This window comes from Lagopus muta, chromosome 8 (assembly GCF_023343835.1).
Source record: "Lagopus muta isolate bLagMut1 chromosome 8, bLagMut1 primary, whole genome shotgun sequence".
NCBI lineage: Eukaryota > Metazoa > Chordata > Aves > Galliformes > Phasianidae > Lagopus > Lagopus muta.
Genome location: NC_064440.1, coordinates 16,940,632 through 16,946,631, shown reverse-complemented (window position 1 = coordinate 16,946,631; position 6,000 = coordinate 16,940,632).

Sequence of the window (6,000 nt, the reverse complement as noted above, 5' to 3'; positions counted from 1 at the left end):
GGAAGGTCAACTACTTTGGCCTGTCAGCAGTGCTTTCGTGATGCAGGCCCGCATACTGTGGGCCTTCTTTGCTGTGAGAGTGCATTGTCAGCTCCTGGTTAGCAGTTACACACCAGAACCCCAATTGCTTTCTCTGGAGATCTGCATTTCAGCTGGCTGGTCCACAGCATACATCAGCAGGATTTGGCATTGCCCCTTGATGAACATTGTTAAGTTCCTCCTTTGCCTGACTCTCCAGCTTGTCCTCCTCTCCAGCTGTGCTGCAGCACAGACACTTGGTATGTTTGTTACTCTGCTCATTGCTGTACTGTACGCAATTTTGCAGGCAGTGCACTCTGTCCCATCACTCAGGAAATAAGCAAAGAGGTTAAATAGTACTGGATGCAGAACTGATCCAAGACATAACTCCTGTTATTTGACTTCAAGTGGATTTTTTGCTGTGACAGCAATTAACAGAAAACTTTGGTTTATTTGTTGCAGACATTTTTTTAAAATATTCCTTGGTTCAGAAATTTTGTAAATATTAATACATATCCTGTCAATAAAAAAACTTGAATGTAGTTTTTCTATTTAACCATCCTCAGTCAAAAGATATGTCTGCAGCAAAAGGTAGAGAAGTCTGAGTAGTACAAAGCCTAAGTATGCATGTAGTTAAAACTGACTGCCTAAAGACAGGTTTAAGTACTGTGTCTTCAATTTGTGGCAGTAATTTCTATGGATGTTTTTGTAGTCTATTATCTTTGTACCATTAACAATACTATGCATATTTTATCACTTCCTTTTCGATAGAACTAGGTCTCCATAAAGACGTACAGTAAAGTGAAGGTGTTTGAAAACAAACATCTCACTAATTGTTAGGCAGTATATAAAGGCTAAAACATTGCTTTTACTATTGTTAGCCTTGTATTATAAGAGATTAAACTAGATTTTCTTTCTGGCTTAAGGATCACAACAGGTAGCCAAAATTGTAAGGCCATTTCCTTCTGAAAGCAACACTGCTCTTAAATTTCATCCTAAACCACTTTTTTCCACTTAGAACTGGCAGAAAAGCATGTGAGGCAACATATCTGAATTTTGCCTGAACAGGTTACAGAATGCTTGCTGTGAGACTTCCTATTCATAACCCCACGTTATAGTTAATTTCCAGCACCATCAAGGCCTATGTCACTGGAGTTTCAACTCTATCATAGGCCCTTTAGACCGAACAGATAAAAATGTAAGCTCATTTAGGAAAAGAAAAAAAATTAAAAACAGTGATCAACAACACCCAACGACCCTTCAAAATGGAGATGTAAGGGAGAAATGTAACAAACCAGGAAATAACCTTGTAAAAGAGATTTTAAATTCCTCCATGCCTTGTAAGCACTGTCTGGCATCTTAGGAAGGATCAGACTCAGAAACTGGATTACGTTAGGTCAGCATCTGAGCCAAGTTCTGGCACAAAGGATGAACTACTCACAAGGTCCTTCTTTGCCTTCATCTAGCTCATGGCACAGAGAACTCTGTATAGTTGAATCTAAAGAACACAGTCAGCAGAGTAAGAATAAAAGACACAAATTGTCTACATTGATTCCTTGCCTGAAGCTATTTATAGCAGTTAAGTGATTTGATCAATACTGCGGCATGCATTTTGCACATGTATCTAGCCGGGTGATCTTCACTACCCACTCAGAGTATTTATAGCTGTGTACGTACTAGATGTGTTGCAGTACTTCATTAAATGGATTTAACACCTCTAAAATGCTGTATGTACAAAAGCTGCTGTCATTTTAAATGAAGAGCAATTCTCAGAAAGAGTTATTTAAAACAAAGTCTTCAATAAAGTGTTTTTAGAATTTAGCATGCTAGACATTCCTTTTGTAGATTATGCTCATCTTCAGTAAAATATTTTCCTATGTTATTAAATGTGATACTGTGGAAAGTATTAACACACCCAAACATGATGGGAATGGAAATTTAAGTGAAATATTCTACAATTTGAGAAGAAAGGGGAAAGGGCATTTTTTTAATATATGCAAATATATACAAATAATCTACAAGTATTATAGACAGATAAAACAACACTATAAAAAACACTGCTCATGTATGATACCTACTGAGATCATTTTTTAGTCTGTCTCATTTGTGAGGAAACAGACAGAACCATTACACCTAAAATTAGACTTACTATATCAGTTATGCTTTAATTCTTGACTGCGACATCCTTTCTGCCTGCCCCTACACTGCACTCTTGTGAGCTAGCATGGTAATGCAGTAGCTCAAGATGACTTCAGTACTAGGTCTTTTCTTCCATATGCACGATGGGAAAGGAGCGACATAGCAGCTACACTCGTGGGAAAGAGCCCCCTGGCCTTCATCTGCTGCTCTTGGAGGATGCAACAAGAATGCTGGATTTAACAGAATTGCAACTGTTCTCTTCTGAACAGCTGCTGTAAATCATGATGAGTAAATACTAGCTATATAAAACTGACAAGAAACAAATAAGTCAGCCTGGCTTTTAATATCATCTAATGGCTCAGTAATAATAATTGGGCAACTATAAGAAAAATAAGTTTGATTTTTTAAAACAGAAGTAATTTACTATAATTCATGTATTTCCACCCCTTGGCTGCAACAGGAATTAAGGTACGCAGCTCCTTCACAGCAAGGTGTGTTCCTTGGTTTTAAGAAGATCGAAGTTTATCCTGTCTGCAGTGACTGTGACCACATCAGCACACTTCTGAATCAAGTCAGGTAAACTGTACTAGAAATATGCTGGCCATCAGCTGGATTATACAAATATTTCTAATTTTATTATCAGTAAGCAGGAAACATCTGGAAATTCAAAGCCCAGCCAGTGTTAAATTTCTAAGGTTAAAATTCACAGGATTGTCCTTCTCACACAAATCATGTTATCCCAATCCGTCTTACTGCTTCCCACTCAGCTGCACCTCCACCCACCCTACTTCAAGGCTGTACAGCTTGTGCAAGGTAATTGCTGCATGTAGTGAAATGATTTTACCTTCTGTTCCCTAACAGCATTTTCCCCCCCACTTTGTATCAATAATTAGTCACAGTGCATTCTCTGAACTCCTAAAATGAAGTATCAGTGATAGTTTTATATCCTTAGCAATCTCACATAATAACTAGAATTGTATTTTGCTCAGCTGTATCATCACATCCCTACTCCTGTTTGCAAACACTCCTGCTGTTGTTAAATAATATGTGTCAGCAACAGGCTTGAACAAGATATTTCATACAATTTATTATTTAAAACATGTCTTTGCACCCCTAGAAATATTAGTTTGAGTTATCACAACCTTTCAGCCTGGAAGCAGACCTCTACCAGTTAGTACTAAGCCAGATACCTATTAACAGTGATTTAATATGCATCTCCTAAAGTATACACATGTAAACCTGATGTTGCCTATAATACTGCCTCTTTATATGTAATAGAGGGGGGTAAGAAAAATTTATAGTGACTAACAAATCAATTACATTTGCTATCAAATTTCATCACTATTAAAAAGTCAGGTGCAGGATATGCAGGTATTTGAAAATATAGGTTATCTAGTTTTAGTTAAATGCTTGTATTCACATACCTCCACATGATAATGGAAGGTGCATTAGAAGATCACCTTCTGTCATACTGAACACGAACTGAATTCAGGCAAAGCCAACTGATCTTTCAGCATAGACCCAAGCTGGATACACCCTTCATACACTATTGTTTACCCTTTCCTAACACAGAGAACCACTTCCAGAAATGAGGGAAGTCATTAGGTTAGAAAATACTGAGCAAAAAGATAAACTGTATAAGCAAATTCTCTACACAGTATGAGTGTATGTCTACTATTCATGTTTCATGTCTTCTTTCTGGAAGTTTTCTTGCTGTTTTGGGGGTTTCTTTGGTTGTTTTTTCCTAGACAACATTAGCAGTGAACTGCTTACAATTCTATATTCATCTAAAGCTGACCATACTTCTACAGTACTATAAAGAAAGAAAAACCTACAACCCTCAAACTCCATATCAAACAACAAGCAAACACTTTAAGACAACTAAAACTTCAGCGGATATGGGAAGATTTTCTTCATGCACTGCCACTCAACACCTTGTTCCATGCATAGACATAGCTGGTATGACCTTTTTTTACATATATATAAAATGGAGTTCACAGAGCCTTGAAAGAATCATTTATCCAGTTACTCATGACAAAATAAGACAATGTCTCACACATTTGGCCCTTCTTTCATCATTCTTCCAGAGCCTCACTTTCCTAGGGGCTTTTAGAAGATAGTCAGAGCCTTCACATCTTGCCATTACAAATAGTTCAACTCAAAAGCAGAGAGAAATTATTCAAATCTGGGATAAAGGAGGTAAGAACTGGAATCACTATTATTCTCTCCAGCTATGAAGACAACCGGAAAAATCTATTACCCACTTTTCCAAGGATATTATTAACTTGCACAAGGAGTGATTCTGATCTATTACAAGGTAACCTGTTCCTTTAATATGACACAACCACATTTCCTTTTACCTTGTGTATAATCAATGAATATAAAGATGTTATAATTGTGGGAAAAAAAAAAAAAAGTTTGGCAAAGCAGATTATAATAACAAAAAGAGAATAGAATTCTCTACCAGCATCCTGGGCTCACTGCAAAACTCCAGAGGAGGGATCTCCAAAAAGACATCCTTCCTCAGTGGCAGTCAGCACTTCAATGGGATCTAGGATAGGTGCAGCCAGGCTCCACCCCTTCCAGTAGCACAGCTGAGTTGCCTTCACCTGTGCTCCCACAGCTGACTCATTGCTTGCCTCGATTTGAGGTTGAGGCTATGATTCAGCAGTTCCCATACACCTTGATATGGAAAATGTTTATTTTTCAAACGCATACCCATCAGCAAAAGCTCACAGTTCCTTCAGAGGAAGGCAGGCAGAAATGAGGTAGCAGTTAAGGCAGTGTTTCTTGTGGATGAGAAGGTAAAAACACAAGCTTCTAAAGGGATGATTATTGCAGCAGTATTGGACTAAAGCATGCAGAAAGTTTGATGATTAAACCAGAGCATCTGCACATACTTTGAAAATAAATTTTAAATGATAGAGGTGACAAATTAGGTGATGCAAGCTGCCTCTACTTCTATCAAAAAGACTTTCACATAAAGCACATATCTTTCATTCCAAGCTCTTAAACTGCCTCTGTTAATAACTTCCCTACAGAAAGCATGTTTCAGATTTCAAGGGAGATATTAATATTTTCACCTGAATTTGTCTAAGGACCACAGTTAGGTGCATGTGTGGAAATACATCATGGATATATTTACGTGTGCACATATATTATACATATATTTGTGTGCACATACACAATTGTCAACATTCCCCCCAAAAATTGCTACTTGAGTGTCAAAGAAGTCTCTTTCCATTTACCTGTACTGAAAATAGAAAAGATTGTTTTTTATTAGGAAACAGTTCAATTGTATGTAGCTATCCTTTCCTTCAGTTAGCTCTTATTACCAATGGAGATGATTCTTAGTCTTTCCCAGTGACGTTGTATTTGTCACTATTCTGGGCATTAATCCAAGTCTAAAGATAGGAATTAAAAATTATAGGCTCTTCCTACATAGCTTTCCTTTTTAGCAACTTCATGCAGGCTCCATGCAGTTAACAAATTGAACTTCTCCCATTTCTTCCTATATAAGTCACTCCAAGCAGATCAAAATTGAAATAAATTCAGCTGCCTGATGCAAGTGAATTTATTCTTTAATTTTCTACTTACAATAACTTCATTTCGATTTGAAAGAGATAAAGTCTAACAGATTGTTGTTGCTTTCCTGTAGTAATTTCTATAGTATCCATCACTCTAGTATCCAAGGAAAAAAGTAATGGAACTTCCTATAAGATGAGAAGTACCATTTTCATCGTTTTAGGAGTAGGGAATTCATACATGGAGGAAAGTGTACTGCATGTTCAACATCATAAAGATTATGTTAAAATGAGAAATACCTTTCTGAAAATACAATCT